This window comes from Brassica napus, chromosome C6 (genome assembly GCF_020379485.1).
Source record: "Brassica napus cultivar Da-Ae chromosome C6, Da-Ae, whole genome shotgun sequence".
In the NCBI taxonomy this organism is placed as follows: domain Eukaryota; kingdom Viridiplantae; phylum Streptophyta; class Magnoliopsida; order Brassicales; family Brassicaceae; genus Brassica; species Brassica napus.
Window position 1 is genome coordinate 46,407,267 of NC_063449.1, and position 18,399 is coordinate 46,425,665.

At 31.6% G+C, this 18,399-nt stretch overlaps 1 long non-coding RNA gene and 1 pseudogene across 2 annotated transcripts; both read right to left on the bottom strand.

Moving 5' to 3' along the window:
• Positions 1-8,423: 8,423 nt before the first annotated feature.
• On the bottom strand, positions 8,424-11,322 carry LOC111206314. Its single transcript, XR_002658517.2, has 3 exons — positions 10,077-11,322; positions 9,322-9,927; positions 8,424-8,748 (listed from the first exon to the last, which is right to left on the bottom strand). It is a non-coding gene; the product is annotated as an uncharacterized LOC111206314 (long non-coding RNA).
• Positions 11,323-12,339: 1,017 nt separating this feature from the next.
• LOC111206459 lies at positions 12,340-13,699 on the bottom strand (annotated as a pseudogene). The gene is made up of 2 exons (XR_007325338.1): positions 12,715-13,699; positions 12,340-12,628 (listed from the first exon to the last, which is right to left on the bottom strand). The product of XR_007325338.1 is annotated as an extensin-3-like (transcript).
• Positions 13,700-18,399: the final 4,700 nt, after the last annotated feature.

Consider the following 18,399-nt stretch of genomic DNA (forward strand, 5'->3'; position numbering starts at 1 on the left):
ATATTTGGTTTGTTTACTTCATTTTGGGATTAAAATACATCGGTCAACCATGCTATATGCATTGTGCATTTTTTTTAGTTGCTGAAGAAGACACGTACTAGTACTATGTATAGGTAATGTGTATTTGAGGGAAACAAACTTTCCCTAATCTCTTCCACGTCTTCTGAACGTGTTTAGTTTTGCACTCGACATAACTTTGTTCCCTGGTCCCTGGACAATTAATAGACAATAATAGACAATAATTAGATTAATCCTATATATATGATAATTATTTCTCCAACTCCAATATGAGATATTACTAATTCATTAGCAAGTTGATTGTTCATCGAATATAATGAGCGCGAAACTTAAAAAGAATCTTAATATGCCCTTCATCAACTTTGATATCTCTCACGTTAGACTAGGTCTAAAAATTCAAAGCTTCGTTTCAGTTTGGTTGATTAGTTTGTTCATATCATATTAAAGCTAAGAAATTCTTTTAGGAACTAGAATAAAAATGCAAAACTTATTTGATTTTTACCTACAACATTTAATTACATTTTTCCTGTTTACTGAATTTTTTCATTTGATTTTTTTATTGGTGCTTGTCAATTCATTTTATTTGTTTTGAGTGTAAAAGCATCTCCAACAACCCCTTATCTCTTCATTTTTTGGTTTTGCATTCCACCAGTCAGTTATCTTTTCAAATTTTAAGGGGGTGAATAGTACACCCTCAAATTTGAGGATGCACTATTCACCCCCTTAAAACACTATTTACTTTTTACTTTAATCTTTACAATTATATATCTTTGACAATAGTATGAATAACTTTTACATATCATATGTTAGTACTTATCATTATATATTTTTTAAATTATTTTGATTTAAATTATTTTATTAACATTTTTTTACTATTTATAGTTACCTTTGATTACATATTATTATATTTTTCAAAAATATTTTATTTTAATATGTTTCAAATAGTATATTTTATTGGTTTTTGAAAGTTTAGTGATTATAGTTAATTATAATAATTTTAAGGACTAAAATGTAAATTTCTAATAATAAATTTGAAGGTGACCGTTGGAGAACCACCTTCTCATCCCCTTATTTTAAGGATGGACACCATTAAAAATGAAGGTGCTTGTTGAAGATGCTCTAAGTGACATGTGCGAAGGGTGTTTGCTGCCCTAAGCAAAATAAAAAAAATTAGCCAAGTTCTTAAATATTTATAATAAAGAAACTACAAAATTGAAAGAAAATTAATAAACAGTTTGTTGGAGTAAAAATAAACTGTTTAGAAATATACAGCAAAACAAAAAAAATACAAAACTTATGATACAAATGTGGTAATTTATATAAAATTTTATGTAGTATAAAATTATAAGAAAGTAACAGATGGAATAAAAATTAACTATCAAATAGAAATTTAATTAAAACATATAGTGGAAGTTATATATAAACAAGTGTCTGAATAAATATTGAGAAAGAAAGATTTATTTTGTAAGAAGAAACATTGTTTTACGTACACCATATGAAAAATGTATATGTAAACATGCCTCTAAATTTTATTTGAAATCACTTGATGCCGTAAGCCGTTCTTTACATAACAAGATATTTTTTTTAGAAAATATATTGGGATGTACGAAGCTCTTACTTGATTTGATTATGTAAACCAAAATATATAGATTTTTTCCCTTGAAACTTTGACATATATAAAAACAATGCTAAGATTGTTTCGACATTTGCAAGTAAACAAACCTGCTTTGAAAATCTATGGTGTGTCTCTATCAAATTTCAACTCAAGAAAATATTCATAGTTTGTTAATGTCATTAGCTCATGGAAAAACTAGTAATTATGTTGGTTAAAGAAGTGGCTTTATGTCTTTTTATGCAATGTGCATTCAGAGGGTAGAGATGGTTGGCATTTCACAAACAATGGAAAATATTCGGTCAACTCAGGATATCAGGTAGAACGGATTTATCCAGATAGAGAACGACCACCAGTGATGCTTGGACCTACAGTTGATGCTTTAAAGTTGTTTTGCTGGAAAATTCGATGTCCACCAAAGATGAAACATTTTTTATGGCAACTGGTGACAGAATGTGTAGCAGTCAAGAAGAATCTGCAAGCGCGAGGGATAACTGGTGATATATGTTGTGCACGATGCGGAGCTGATGAGGAATCAATTAATCATGTGTTTTTTGAATGTCCTCCAGCACTACAGGTTTGGGCACTATCGAAGATACTATCAAATCCCGCTATCTTTCCAACAAGGTCTTTTTTTACAAATATGGATCATCTTTTCTGGCGGGTTTCTCCGCAACTAGATGATCATCAGTTTGCATGGATTCTATGGTACTGGAAAGGAAGGAATAATAAAGTTTTTAGTAATCTTGATATGGATCCTAGGGATACGCTCAAACAGGCAAAAACAGAGTCCACACTATGCATGGGCATAAAATCTGGAATCCGAAATCCGAACCGAACCCAAACCGAAAAACCCGACCCGTTATCCGACCCGAAATGTAAAAAAACCCGAACGGGTCTTGTAGGGTGGTACAAAAAATATTCGAACCCGAAGTGTTATTAACCGAACCCGAACGAGTAACCCGAAAAATCCGAAATTAATAGTCAATATAAATATTTTGAAATATATATATAAGTATTTCAATTATTAAATTCAATATTTGTGGTAATATGATATATAATAATAAATATTAAAATTTTAATAAATGGTTTAAGTACCAATTAGTAATAAATAAGTATTTTATAATTTGCTCATTGAAATAAAAAGTCTACTCTCTATAAGGCAATACATATCGTTTACAAATGATGATTGTTTTCATGCTTGATTTAACATTTTATTGTTATTTTATCAATTTTATGTGTGATAGATTAATTTTTATTTAATTTAGATGCTTTTTTTTATGTTTTGGTTCAAAATTTTTGATTTTTACTTCGGTTATATCCGAACCGAACCGATATAACCCGAATCCGTACGATATATGATTATTTTATGGGTTTTAGGACGCAATACAATTTTGAACCGAATCTGAAGTGTTATTATCCGAACCCGGCCCGTACTAATAAAATTTTAGTATGGGACCTAGGAGCGTAAACCCGAAAACTCGAAAAACCTGATCCGAATGCCAATGGGTACCCGAACGCCCATGCCTAGTCCACACTATGGGCTGAAGCGCAGATAGCGAAGAAACAGAGGGCAGAGCCACATGCAGAGGTTCCGGCATTACCATTAATCCAAGGAAGATGGTGTTTCACAGATGGTTCCTGGAAAGAGGATAGTGGTTTCTCCGGACAGGGGTGGTTTAGTACTTTAGAAGGTTTTAAGGGGCTGATGGGGGCAAGGAATGTTCGGGCTAGTCTATCTCCTCTACATGCGGAGATGGAAGCATTACTTTGGGCAATGGAATGCACGAGGAACTTACGTCAATTTCAGGTTACGTTTGCAACGGATTGTTCTCAATTGGTGAAGATGGTTTCGGAACCAGAAGAATTGCCAGTTTTTCCAAGTTATTTAGACGATGTTAAAGCCCTGAAAGAAATTTTTTCCCGATCAGAGATTGTCCATGTGCCAAGAACGCAAAATACAAAGGCGGATAGCCTAGCACGTAGTGCCAGGAAGCAGCCGTCTTTCGTCGTTCACATGGATCAACATCTCCCAGTTTGGTTCACAGAGTCTATGTGAGTCTGTATGAGTCTGTTTATGCTGATGACAAAAAAAAATGCAATGTCCATATCTTGGATATACTAATCTATTTTCCCTTTAAAATATCTATTTTCCCATCATTTTCTCTGTAAAATGTTATGTCTTTTATGCAATATGCATAGCTTGGATATACTAATATATTTTCCCTTTTAAAAACTATCTATTTTCCCTTTGAAAAATATCTATTTTCCCTTTAAAAATAGGGAAAATTTGGGAAAATACATTTATATGAGATTCAAATTTGAAAACTACACTACTATTTAATTTTTTTGAAAACTACCCTTTTGTATATATAAAATGACTAAATTATCCAATCAAATAATTGAAAGCTATTGTAATATATTTTTAAATCGTGTCATGTACAAGATGATTATCCCGTCCAGAAAAATTAGCAAAGATATACCATCGATCAGCTTTTGGTTTGTTAACAACATAAAGTCTGTGTATATCACCAACGTAGTAGTTATGTAGAGTCTCTGAACTTTGTGTCACATGAGGCAGCTTTCGTTAAAATCCACTTTGACATTGGCTGCCACTAAAACTAATTGTTCAGCTATTCCATCTACATTTAAACATCTTATTCAACGTGCAGTTCAACACTAGGGCAAAGAATATTGCCTAAACTGCTCAGTTTATAGAACAAGAATGAGCTCTGTTTTACTCACGAAAAACAGGGGAGCCCTGTCCATTGATGTGATGATGCCTAGGGGTAAAAAAAAGGACTAAGAAAGTTTCAGGTCGAAACTTGTAACAAAACATCTATTGAGCCAGGACTGCATTGAACTATACACGGACTAATAAAAAATCAAGCTACATTCCATCTCGTTTTTATATTTAATAAAATACGACTAAGAAGACGAGAAAAATAGAGGTGATAAATGATCAAGGAATGAAAGCAAGGAGGCATTCTATGAAACTCCATTATTTAGATATTACCTTCTCCTTGCAACATAAGATCCAAATATTAAGTTGCAAAAACCAAGAATACAAAATTTGAACTAATCAAACATACAACTATCCAAGTACCGTGTATATGACGCAACATGAAGTTCTTCTTTCATGTACCATCATATGTATAAGGGAACATTACTGAAAAATATATATGACGCACCTGATCTACTTAATTCACTTAATAAGGACGCATGCATATTCTGGTTTATGACTTATATGATTTAAGTTTATGAATTCACTAAGTTGTATTTAGATTTTATTGTACTTTTAAACACGAACAACAAAAATACCCGTGAACCCAAAAAATACATAAATAATTTTGATTTCAATTTAGGTTTTTTAATTTAAATCAAAATGAGGGTAAAATGTCTTTTTACATATAAGAAAGTGTAGTTTTCATAAAATATAAAACAAAGTGTATTTGTCAAATTTCAAATCACAAATGAGGTATTTTTCAAATTATCCCTTAAAAATATATATATTTTCCCTTTTTAAAAAATATCTATATTCCCTTTAAAATATCTATTTTCCCATAATTTTCTCTGTAAAAATGTCCCCCCTCCCCCACTATTAGTAGAAGTATATGAGGTCATTTTATATGCCCTCTTTTCTCGAAGTAAAGTATTGGGATATGGTCCACTGAAAATACAGCGAATGAAAATTATGTGTTGTAGGTTACTATATAATTTATATGTATTCATTTCGAATGACATCAAATGTCGCATCACACAGTACAATACGTGTAAGTCTTATTTTCTTTCCTTGACTATTACATGTAAAGTAATATAGATGTGAGCAAGCACTGCCGTTCTTATCACTCGTATCATTGGATTATTAATACAACAACCTTAATGCTTAAATATATCTAATTAGATTGGTTGAATGTACTAATCCACGAGTGTTGAACCGTTGGCGTCACTCGGGTGCATAAACTAAGATACAAAACATAATGGATACTTCAGTAAGTTTTAGGCATATTTAACCGACGAAATATGTTTTCTTCTTAAACTTTGGTTGCATCCTACTTAAAAGAAAATTGATCCGGTTCAACCCTATTAAAATCCTAAGTTTTTGTTGGTTATATATTATTTAAAGCGCAAGTTTGTTGATTAATTGCATATTTGCAAGTATGACTTAATTTTATCTATCTGTGTACATGGTGAATCTACACAAGAGATCATTAAGCTCACCAAAGGCCGTTCCAGATGTGGCAGCTATATCAGTTGCATTAGTCACCAACATGTGCTCAGCGTATCCATTTAGATTCGAGATATGCTTTAACCACATACCTAAATAGTTAAATATAACGCTACTTTGAAGAGAGCATGCATCATAGTCTTCGAAAGTTTCCAATCAAGCATATATAGAGGTGAGGGTAAAAAAGAATATGTTGTTGCGTGATAGCTATGATATAACATGCCAGTCTCAAGAGAAAACTAAATCTGACTACAAGTCAAGTCCTGTACGATGCAAGAAAAAAGGGATCAAGTTCTGTACCTATATGCTCTCTGTCTGTAAATAACAATTAATTGAATGCCGCACATACAAAGTGCAAGTTGCTCTCCTAAAAGTTTGATTCTATATGCTCCCTTTTGTTAAAAGTAGACTATCGATTTATCTGCGTCATGTAATGAGTTAGACACATTTTCAGGTCCCGGATCTCTGGCGCCTTATACATTTACACCTAATTAGGTAATAAAAATTTTCCAGTTTCAATTCAGATTTTTTTTAGATCCAGGTCGTTTGTTTCGGGTATATAATTAAAATACATGTAGTTTTTGAGTACGTATCAGATCTGGGTCGGTTCGAATATTTAAGGTCCGAAGAGATCTGAAATACACACTCCATCAAAATTTAGTCAAAAACCATTATTTTTATCTATAATTTTATAAAATAACCAAACATTAAATATTAATAATTAAAATTAACCATTACGATGATCATAAAATATTGCCCCGCAAGGTTCAGTATGGGGGCATATGTCATGAACCATTATGTTCGTTTGCTAGATGATCGATAGGGCCGGTCTCGAGCATAGGCGAGGGAAGGCGTCATATTTTAAGCAAAAAAATTAGTTGTATATAGGGCATAAATTTTTTTACATGAATAACAAAGGCATAAAGTTTTAATTGAGTTTAGAGTGTCAAGAAAAAATTGAAAATGTTAGACAGATCGAACACAATCATCACCTATACGTCGATAAAGTTGATGAAAAGATTTATTTTCTACTGAGTTAGCAACTATGATCGATTATAAATTAATAATTCCAACATATATAGGACATAACTAGAAAAGAATACAAATATAACCTAAATCTTCAAATGAACTCTTCTTAAATTTTGCCTTCAGAGATTATAATCTATCAAGGTTAAAGAACTTTCTCGTAGTGATCAAGCCAATCCCCTATATATTATTTGTGAAACATTACAACTTCTTTTTGTAGTCATTTGTCATCACTAGAATGATTCTTAGAATAATTAGAGAAATATGTTGGTCCATCTAAATATATAATAAGCTTTTTATTAAACTAACCATAAATTCATTATTAATGTCATTTATTATTTCCTTAAATAAAAATTACGGAATTGCTTAATGTGGCTAAAGTATATATGACAATTAATGATTTTGAATAATAAAGATCTGATAAAAAAATAATGTATCTTCTATCAAATTTGTTTAATTTTAAACTATTAAAATAATTTAAAAAAATCACAATAACCATATTATAAAAATTTAGATTTTTTTGTATATGTTATATTTTGAATTTAAAAAAAAAACTATAAATTACTAAAACTGTTAAAAGTCTCACATTCAAATTTTGCGATCCATTGTTTAAAATTTTTGTTATGACAAAATACAAATGATTACAAAATCATATAAATAAAATTATAATTTAATTAATCATTAAGATTTAAAATACATATGTATATATATCATTCTAAATTAAACTATAAACCATATTGAATAAATAAATATTTTAATTTCAAAATTTACTTTGAATAATTTTTTTTGATAAAAGTTTTGAACTTCCATTGATAATTTTTTTAAAATTATAAATTACTAAAATTATTAATCCCACAATGAAAATTTTGTTATCACTAATTTAAAGTTTTTGCTCTTAAAGATGCACATGATCAAAAAAACATATGAGTAGAAAGCATCATTTAATAGACATTAATATTAAAAATATACTATGTATGTTAATATCATTTAAATTTAATTACATATCCTATCAAATTTTTAAAAAATTGATTTATACGTTCGCACCAATTTAATTATATACGTAATAGTTACTGATTTTTAATTATTCAATATATATTTATTATTTCATAATATGTAAGAACATATAATACATAAAATAATTTATATATATAATGTTTATCTCGCGCAAGTCGCAGATTTTAATCTAGTCATATGTATTTTCTACATATTTTTTTTATATCTACATAAAGTTCTTTATGTCTGTATGTAACGTTAACGTGCACGGTAGAAAGGAATATAGAGGAGCAGATGTGAAACCTGATGGATTTACCTATCAAGAACAACGACAAAGAAAACAAAGAACAAATAGTTGACCTGATCGATTAATATATACGACGAGACCTTAATCACGGAATAAATCCAGATATCTTCACTGACGACATTGATTTAGCAAATTGTGAAAACCCTTAACGGTACAAATACAAACCAAGGAACCGTTTCAGTATCTAAACTATTAAAACAGAAGTACATTTTGTACTTACCCCTTAGTTTTTTTCAAATATTACCACAGAATGCCACTGACATTAAACTTAGAGTTTCATCCTCTACTAAACCAAGAAATACGTTTATTATTAAACCGAGAAACATGTTTCCTTACTTATCGTACCATTAAATTAAACCACATCCTACCACTTCCTAACATATCGTTCTATGCATTACATTAAACACAGACGTTTTATCTTACTACTAAATCATCTATTACAAACCATTACTAAACATCTACATCACAAAACAATAAAAATACAATTGCTGTTTACCTATTTCATACCGTTGTATATCATTGTCATACTCCCTTACTTCAGTGCATCAGATTAGTAGTTTTGGTCTGCAGAATCAAAACCAGTTTATTAGACAGATACAAATATATGTCATACCAAACGATCATAGTTTATATCAATAAACCCGTATAAATCATGTAATTCCGGTTCAATATTAACTTACAGAATAGAATACGATTTTTTCAATATATGTGAAAAGTGAAAATCAAAACTAATCATTTATTATTTGCCAAAACAACTTACCTTACAAAATATATCCATATATTTAAGCAAATTCGATATCAATAAACTACCAGAAAATACTTTTTTAAGTTTCTAATCGTCCAAATCACGTCAAACATTTATTATTAACCTATAAATAATTTGTTTCCATAATATATTCCTATATTTAAGCAACTATCATAAAATTCGATATCAATTTTTGTAACAAATCTTGCCGTAAACAATCTAATATCTCAAAACCTATATTATATAAGCAACTAACAAACGGATCAATCTTGGAATAAAATCATATAGACTTTGATCCGCTATTTAATACAAAAAAAAATCAAAACTAACAAAATCTTAGGTATTTCTTACTATGCGTGAGTTTCAGCCCTTTACTAACTACGTATATATACCTCTTCCTCTATAGCTTCAACATCGTATCATTCAAAGCAAATCCTCCAAAAATGTCTGCAATTACAACTTTCCATCATCTCACAAAACTCAGGCCTTTCAAGAATAACTGGCGAGGTCAAGTTAAGTGCTTACATTCGTGGAGGCAGAATACCCCTTTTAGAGATACCTTTGAGATGGTTTTAGCAGACCAATGGGTAAATAAATTCCTAGCCCTTATATTAAAGGGCTGAAACTATTATTCTGCCCTTTCTAACCGTAAGCATGATCCCTTTAATATTTATCAAGTACTATATCCTGCATAATAACAACCAAGACATTCCGGGGTTCTCTAATCTAAACATGTTTTCTAGACAGTCCTACTTTTCTTTCACATTAGTAATTAGTTACAATAGAGAAGTGATTACTAACCGTGTAGTAAGTCTGTTGTCATGTCTTGGTTGTTGTCTTCTTTTTCATCTTCACTACTGGTACTTGATACTTTCCACTAAATGATCATTGTGCCTTCCCTTTGCTATGTCATTTTACAATTGATGATCATCTCTATCCGACACCATCACTCTCCCTGGGCTTTTCTATAAATCCTTATCTCCCATGTCCTTCTGTTTCTATCCATAAACAGTAGTTGGTCTAAATTAGTAATCTAAAGTGCGAGATCATGAATTAAAACTCTCAAAATTAGCCAATTTATCAGAACTGAGACAGTCAACAGAAGCGGACATCTGTTGTTAAACTTAAAATTATAGATTAGAATTACCTTTGAATAAACACGAACAAAGACGACCTTCTGTTAGTAATTACTCATCGTTTACTTCGACGAGGTTTGAAGACTTGATTATACACGCTACGGCCTCTATCTATCAGAGAGAAGGGTCTTCGTCTTCCAAACCTTAGATCGTGTTTACAAAATCATTACACATAATAGAAATTAGGACAAATAATCGAAACAAACAAAGTTCGAGGAATAGGAACACGATTAAACATGTATGCCATGATCTGCCGTAGTAATGAGTAGATCTATCTTCAGAAATCCTTTTTGTGAAACAATCATAGGCGTGTCTGTAGATCTCGCTTGAACAACAGATAGCACCGACGAAGAGATCGGTAGGAGTTCCCAAAGTTTCTACGGAAAAAAAAAACACATAGAAGGCAGATGGTTTCTGTTTTCTTCCCGGAAAAAATATTCAATGGGCTTTCATTTGTTTTTTAGGTCCACTATTGTTTGGGTTACAAATGATACTAATTTAAATATCACAACCAAATGGCTCAAATCAATTCATCTAATTATGCTTTGTTAATATAATTACGAGAGATATATATATATTTTTGTGGTTACTTTTCCAATTGGTTTATAGTTGCTATCATATTTATTTTTACTAAAACCTACATAAACAAAACTTAAAAATATGATATAAATCACAAAATTTAATTTTTCTTCTTTAATAAAACTATTAAACCTCAACTAAATCCTCTAATATTATACACTTTATGTTTAGTTTACCAAGCAAAACAAAATTATTACAAAATAAGAAGAATAAAACCTCATACTTTATAAATGTACACTAAACAAAATAAACAAGATACACTAATGTCAAAACTCAATAACATATGAAACACTAACATGAATGATTTTAAAACTACAAAAAACATTTGATTACATCGGACATGCATCCGTCCGCGCGGATCAAAAGCTAGTTTGAACTTAAAACGAAAAGAATAAATCAGATCTTTTTGATAGTTAACGAAGACCCATAAAATGTTGGGCTCAAAGCGACCGCTTATCCTACTTGTAGCCTTATACCATGGGCCGGCTCTGTTTATGCATTTCTATGAGTTAAATGGCAATTGATATAAAAATCTTCCAAGCACACAAGGATCTAAATGCAAAAACATGTTGAATCCATATACCAAATTACAGAAAATAAACATTTTAAAAGAAAAATGTATACTTAATCACTGCATCCATTTACTTGCGTAATTTCATAATTAATGTATTTGGTGTTGGTTAATCTGAAGACTGAAGGGTTGGTGGAACCAAACAAAAATGACATTTCCTTAGTTCTCAGAAGCAATAGAAAGGCATGTGACGTGTATAAGCTAACGGCAATCCTGTAATATTTGTTTACCGGCGGTTAATGCTGCATTTGAGCTTATTGCTTAGAAATAAGACGACTGTTAGGTGTTGTTGACCAGTTCCGCTAGATAGTCTGATACATATATGCCATTTCATGTATATCAGGAAACTTTTAGTATATTAATTATTTTTTTCGGGGTGGGGGGAAGGGTTTTGCATGGGGAAGGGTTTTTGTACGAGAACAAACTTAGCTTCACCCCATAAACCTCTAGGAAAAACTTTTAAATTCATATCTCTTTCCATGACTAATCAATATGTCACGTAGATAATTAATTAAAAAATATTAAATTTATTTAAAAATCACTAAAAAAAATAACTTCAATTTTAATGACGATGATGCCGCTAAACCCTAAATCTTAAATTCTAAACCCTAAACCTTAAATCTTAAACCTAAACCCTATACCCTATACCCTAAACCAAATCCTAAACCCTAAACTCAAATTGTATACCATAAACCAAAACTGTATACCTTAAACCCAAACCATATACCCTAAACCTAAATCCTAAACCCTAAACCCAAACTTTATAGCGTTTAGGTTTAGGGTATACGGTTTGGGTTTAGGGTCTAGGATTTAGTTTATGGTATAGGGTTTGGATTTAAGGTTTACGGTTTGGGTTTATGGTCTAGGATTTTGGTTTAGAGTATACGGTTTGGGTCTAGGATTTGGGTTTAGGGTATAAGGTTTGGGTTTAAGATTTACGGTTTACGATTGAGAATTTAAGATTTCGGGTTTACAGTTTAGCCGGCGGTGTCTGCGTTATTAAAATTAGCATTATTCTTTTTTTAGTTATATTTAAAAGTTTTGTTCTTTGTATAATGGTTTATTTGAGAAGTTATAGCAGCCAACTAAAACTAGGAATAATACTTAGTGGAGCAAGGGAAACGAAAATGAACTTATACTTTTATTTAAGTAAACAATCAAACTTTGAAACTGTAATTTAGAAAACACGACTTGAACTTACAAACATATGACCAATTTGCATGCATGAAGGGACAACTCATCAAACATGTTTGAAGTTTATTCCAACAACTTATTTTATGGGAGAAAAAAACACATTAAATGGGAAACTTCTCTTAGAAAATATATCCGTTTCGATATTATCTCTTAATGATCTTGTATCTTTTATTATATCACCAAAAGATTATTTGTTTTCTTGTGTAGTGTCGTCAACTCCTGCAAGAATAAATGTAAACCTATGAAATAAGAAACTATAATTGAGGTGCACCATGCTGTTGGTAAGTACGAGAAGTGATAATTACCATGAGTCTGACGATCAGTTTATCTAGTAGTGGTATGGAGGAGGTGGAGATTTGTAAAGGTAGGGGTGGTGAGGAGGTGAGTAGTGAACCGGTGGAGGAGGAGAATAGACGGGAGGTGGCGGCGATTTGTATTCGTAGTGTTTCTTTGGTGGTGGGGGAGAGTGGTAAACCGGAGGGGGAGGAGACTGGTAAACCGGAGGAGGAGGAGATTTGTACTCGTAATGCTTCTTAGGTGGTGGAGGAGAGTGGTAAACCGGAGGAGGAGGAGACTTGTAAACCGGTGGAGGAGGAGATTTGTACTCGTAGTGTTTCTTAGGTGGTGGGGGAGAGTGGTAGACTGGAGGAGGAGGAGACTTGTAAACCGGTGGAGGAGGTGATTTGTACTCGTAGTGTTTCTTAGGTGGTGGAGGAGAGTGGTAGACTGGAGGAGGAGGAGACTTGTAAACCGGTGGAGGAGGAGATTTGTACTCGTAGTGTTTCTTAGGTGGTGGAGGAGAGTGGTAGACCGGAGGGGGAGGAGACTTGTAAACCGGTGGAGGAGGTGATTTGTACTCGTAGTGTTTTTTAGGTGGTGGAGGTGAGTGGTAAACCGGAGGAGGAGGAGATTTGTAAACCGGTGGAGGAGGTGATTTGTACTCGTAATGTTTCTTGGGAGGAGGTGGAGACTTGTAAACTGGAGGAGGAGAGTAATGCTTAACCGGTGGTGGAGGTGATTTGTACTCGTAGTCCTTCTTTGGTGGAGGTGGGGATTTGTAAACCGGAGGAGAGTAGTGCTTTACCGGTGGTGGAGGAGACTTGTACACCGGAGGAGTGTAGTGTTTGACCGGTGGAGGAGGAGAAGAGTAGTAGTAATTTGCGGTGGTTTCAGATACAAAACCAAGAGAAAGTGCTAAGACAAGCAAAGTTGCTGCCAAAGAGGCCATTGGTGACCCCATATTGTTATGTGTTTTTCTTTGTGTTTGATGCTCTTACTCTCTCCCTCTAATCACCTTTATATAGCTTTTCAATTTCACTTTTTTAATCCCTGATGGTATGCATTTTTGTCATATGTAATAAACAACAATAATTGACTATGTAAAAGAAATGAGGTTACTCTCTCAAACTTCATTATTGAGCCACACACAAAAAACGACCGACATTATGCTTGCAATTGGTAAGAAAAAAAAGATGGAAAGTATGAAAATAATAACACGTTCTGAGTGGTAAATGTAACTACTGTATTTGTGAGTTTATTTACCAGGAAATGAAAATACCTTACAGTATTTTATTTTTATTTATTAAAATGTTATCTTTCAAAAAGATGGATATACGAGTTTGAATCTGAATACTAACGCATCAATAATATATAGTCACACAAACTATTATGACACTTAAATCAAAACAGTATAACTTAGAGTATTGAAGCCATGTCATATGATAGATATTCATATGCAAAATCCACTATATTTTAGTTGGAATGTTTGTATATGTTTTACTACAATATTAGATATATTGATCAACACACTACTAACAGAAATAAGACTAATACTGTACATATTGCAGTATTTTTATTTAATTAATAACTTAATTTTCTATTATTTGGCATAATCTCGCGGACATCTATCATATGCGAATAAACTTTTATGTATTTTTCCTAAAAATTGATATTTTATTAATAAATTAAAAACTGCTATATATATATATATGTTGTGATTTCATCATTTACCCAACATTATGTATATAGAATATTTACGCACTATCACGATTTTTTTTATCAGTTACGACATCTTCTTAAACTTATATTTATAAATCAAGATTTTAATTTTTTTAATTTTATTTAATTAATAATTACATTATTATTATTATTTTTTTTTTTTTTTGTTTAACCAGGTGTTGACCAGCCTTCGACCAGTCTACCACCTAGGCCCGGCGCCAGCCTGTGCCTGTACCGGTTAGGGTCCTGGGCACGCCTCCCCCTCCCCGCGAGTCGAACAACCGACCTTCCCTCCTCAAAGAGAAGGTAGTACCACTGGACTACGAGGTCCTGGGTAATAATTACATTATTCAAAGATTTTGTTTTGTTTACCTTTGATTTATTGGATATAGAAAACTAGAAGCCGCGTTAAAGTCTTGAAGATTAAAGTTAGGCGGCCGAGTTGAATAAAGAAGGATCATTGAAGGAGAAGTTTGGTCCGTCGTTCTCTTGAGCCGGTGACAGTCAATCTTTAATTATTTTTCTGTTTTGTTTTTAGGGTTAGATTTTTGCTTCACACGTTTTTATAACACGTACGTTTCTTGTCATTATTACTCAGATTAGTTTGTATTCTCTTACTCTCATTATTATTCAATCAACATTAAACGAGTTCAAATACGTTTGAGATTAAGACAAAATATGTTATAATGTTTTGCTAGACTAAAAAAAAAATTTCTGCTAGATTTCTTAACTGCATTAGAGAAAGAGATATGAAACGATGTAAACAACTCAATGAGAAAGATATAAAATATATACACTGTGTCTTAATTTATATATAATGTCCATGCATTTATAAATAAATACAAACTGTGGAAATAATTCATTTTACAGCCAATTTTCTCCTTGGAATTTAGTTAACTATCAAACCTTGGTCAACACTAGAAAATCACGCATTTTGGATAATATAATGTAAATGGTTTTTATAAAATGGGTAAGTAACCAGCTGGATTATGATCTAGACAAATCAACAACTTAACATTCTATATAGTTTTTCTCTCTCTAAAAAAGCTGACTATTTCGGGATTTTGGTTAGGCGTCAAAAGTTATGTAACTAATTTTTGACGATTTTGATGCTAAAGAAATTGACCGCAAACAGACTTAATAAAATCACCGTCAATAATAATTTGGTTAAAGCCAACTTAGCTATGCATTGTTATTGAAACACGGTACTCACCAACGTCTGCTTAAAAAAAACTTGGTTCGTTACGAAAGCACACGACTATACGAGTCATAACTTATAACTGACGTTAATGGAAGTATATAGAAAATTTGTGAACTGCTGCAGCTGCAAACGATTTTGCCTTTCTGATTCGGGTTTTTACTGAACGTTTTGTTCATTTTGTTGTTGCTATATATGTTTTTGTTGTTACTAAATTTGGATCAAGAATATAATTAAACTTAACAATTCTAAAGTTACATTTATCTTTTGGTAGAAGTACAGTAAGGTTACACAAGTCGCTTTGTTTGCTTTCTCCTTTACGCTCATGATTTTCAGTGACCTACCAAACATATCATTGACTTGCTAAACAAAATCCCATGCAAAAGTAAGTAAAAAGCATTTTCCCCTGATTGATTTTCTATATAAAAATTGAACAAGAATCGTTAAAGCTAGTGTAAAGGCTCCCTCCATTACGGGAATACTTACCTGAGCAAATTTTGTTTTAAAATTGTTTGTTTTATAGTGAATCGTCATATTCATATGGAGGCTGAATGCATGCTAGTAACTAATCGGTTTCAGCTAAAGAAACCATTAGATAATGAACGTCTTTTTTTTTTTGGTCAAAGATAATGAACGTCTTTAATTACAATCTACCTATCACATTTTTAAATTGCATTCATTGAGAACCTTGTTTGTTTTGTCAATTCGTCCAAACAATTTTTTTTTTTTGGTGTGAAAGCATGGCAAAGGGTTCGTGGACTTCAATGCGTCGCGGGGTCCAGGCGGCTTGTATACTTCTTTCTTAACAACTTTGTATTCATCTTTTGATTTTGTCTTCTCTCAAGAAAAACTCGTCCCTCTTAATTTCTTATTTATTTCCCAAAATGAGATCATAAGATGCTAGTTATTGTGCATCGTACTTAGCATAAATGAAGGATACGAACTTACAAAAACATATATTTTGACCTTTCTGTTATAGTAGTCCATGACTCATTAGAGGAACTGTGAAAACTTTTCGGAGAACTATTTACTCAGCAAGTTAAATCCAATGATTATAAAGCTAACAATATTATTGTACGCAGTGGCGGAGCCAAGAAAATCTTTTAGGGGGGTCAATTTCATCATATATACATATATTACATGGGTCAATTGGTAACATTTCTCAGTTTTCTTTCCAAAATTCAAGTAAAATTTTCTGTTTATAAAAATTGACATGGGTCATGTGACCCCCTACCAAAGAGCTGCTTCCGCCACTGATTGTATGTTACATTTATAAGCAAATTGAGGAAACACTCGACGATAGTGAAATGCACTACGTCTACATGTACATATGTAGTAGGTACTGACTACTGACTATTAGACCAAGACCTTGCCAAGTTTCTTTTGCTTTAGGGAAATTAAGTTTTGTTATTACTTATTATTATATACCTTTTGAATAATAAAATTTATAAGTTAATTTCGAAAAAACTCGATGATAATGAAATGCACCACATGTACATATCTAGTAGGTAACTGAGTACCGAATATTAGACCAAGACCCAACCACTTTCTTTTGGTATAGAGAAATTAAGTTTAATTTTGATCAAAGAGAAATTAAGCTTTGTTAAACATATAACATATTAATATATAAATGTATCAATCTTATAACTTTTGCTTACCTTCTAATTCCGTTGGCTCCAAATTTATATAGAATGAGAAATAATAGAAAGAAAAAAACTATTCTTCATAAATGATAAAGACCCAACCACTTTCTTTTGGTATAGAGAAATTAAGTTTAATTTTGATCAAAGAGAAATTAAGCTTTGTTAAACATATAACATATTAATATATAAATGTATCAATCTCATAACTTTTGCTTACCTTCTAATTCCGTTGGCTCCAAATTTATATAGAATGAGAAATAATAGAAAGAAAAAAACTATTCTTCATAAATGATAAAAAAAATTAATTTTTTTTAAAGAATGTAATATTTCTCTTCGTTCTTTTATTTTTTTTTTGGTAACCGTTTAAATCCTTAGTATAATAATTAGACTATAATATAATACAACTATAATATTGTACGTTGATTAGGTAGAAATAGAATAATATATGTATTTTTTGGTAAATGTTAATAATATAATATAAAATCCACGAGTACGAGTTTTCTTCATCAAAGTGCACCTTTTCTCTTCTTTCGGGTAAATAAACACTTATTGGGTAGAAAGAATATGCTAGCCACCGACTAGCTAGGAACATTGTATTTCGTGCAAATATAATCTACAAAGATATTAGCTCAATCGAACATTTCAACCCCAAGATATATAGTAGAACGTATATATCGTTTAGGTTATTTATATATTAAAGTAATAGCGTCCAGCTTTTAGTTTATTTATCAAGATATTTCGTCTTAGAAAGAAAAGCAAAAAACATTAGTAAAACACTAAAACAGCTTCGCTTATGTTAACCTTCAAATAAATGACGTCCAATCTTAGCAATACGTTTTGATAAGGTTGAAAAGGTATTTAACATGATCAAATTTAAAGTAATTCAAGTGGTTAGAAATGAAAGAAAAGTAAGCTATTTTTTTATATATTGTCAATTAGAACTCTATGATTGAGGGGACGACTCAAACAATTGAATTATTATTTTTGATTAAGTGCTAAGGAGTTCAAATATATGTTCCAAAACTAGTGGCTAAAGCTCGTAATATTGTCAAGCATATGTAAAATATATAGTGACAACTGACAAGTCGTATTTGTTTATTAGTTTTAGAAGTAAATGTGGACAAAGTTTACTATTTACAATGCAAAATATC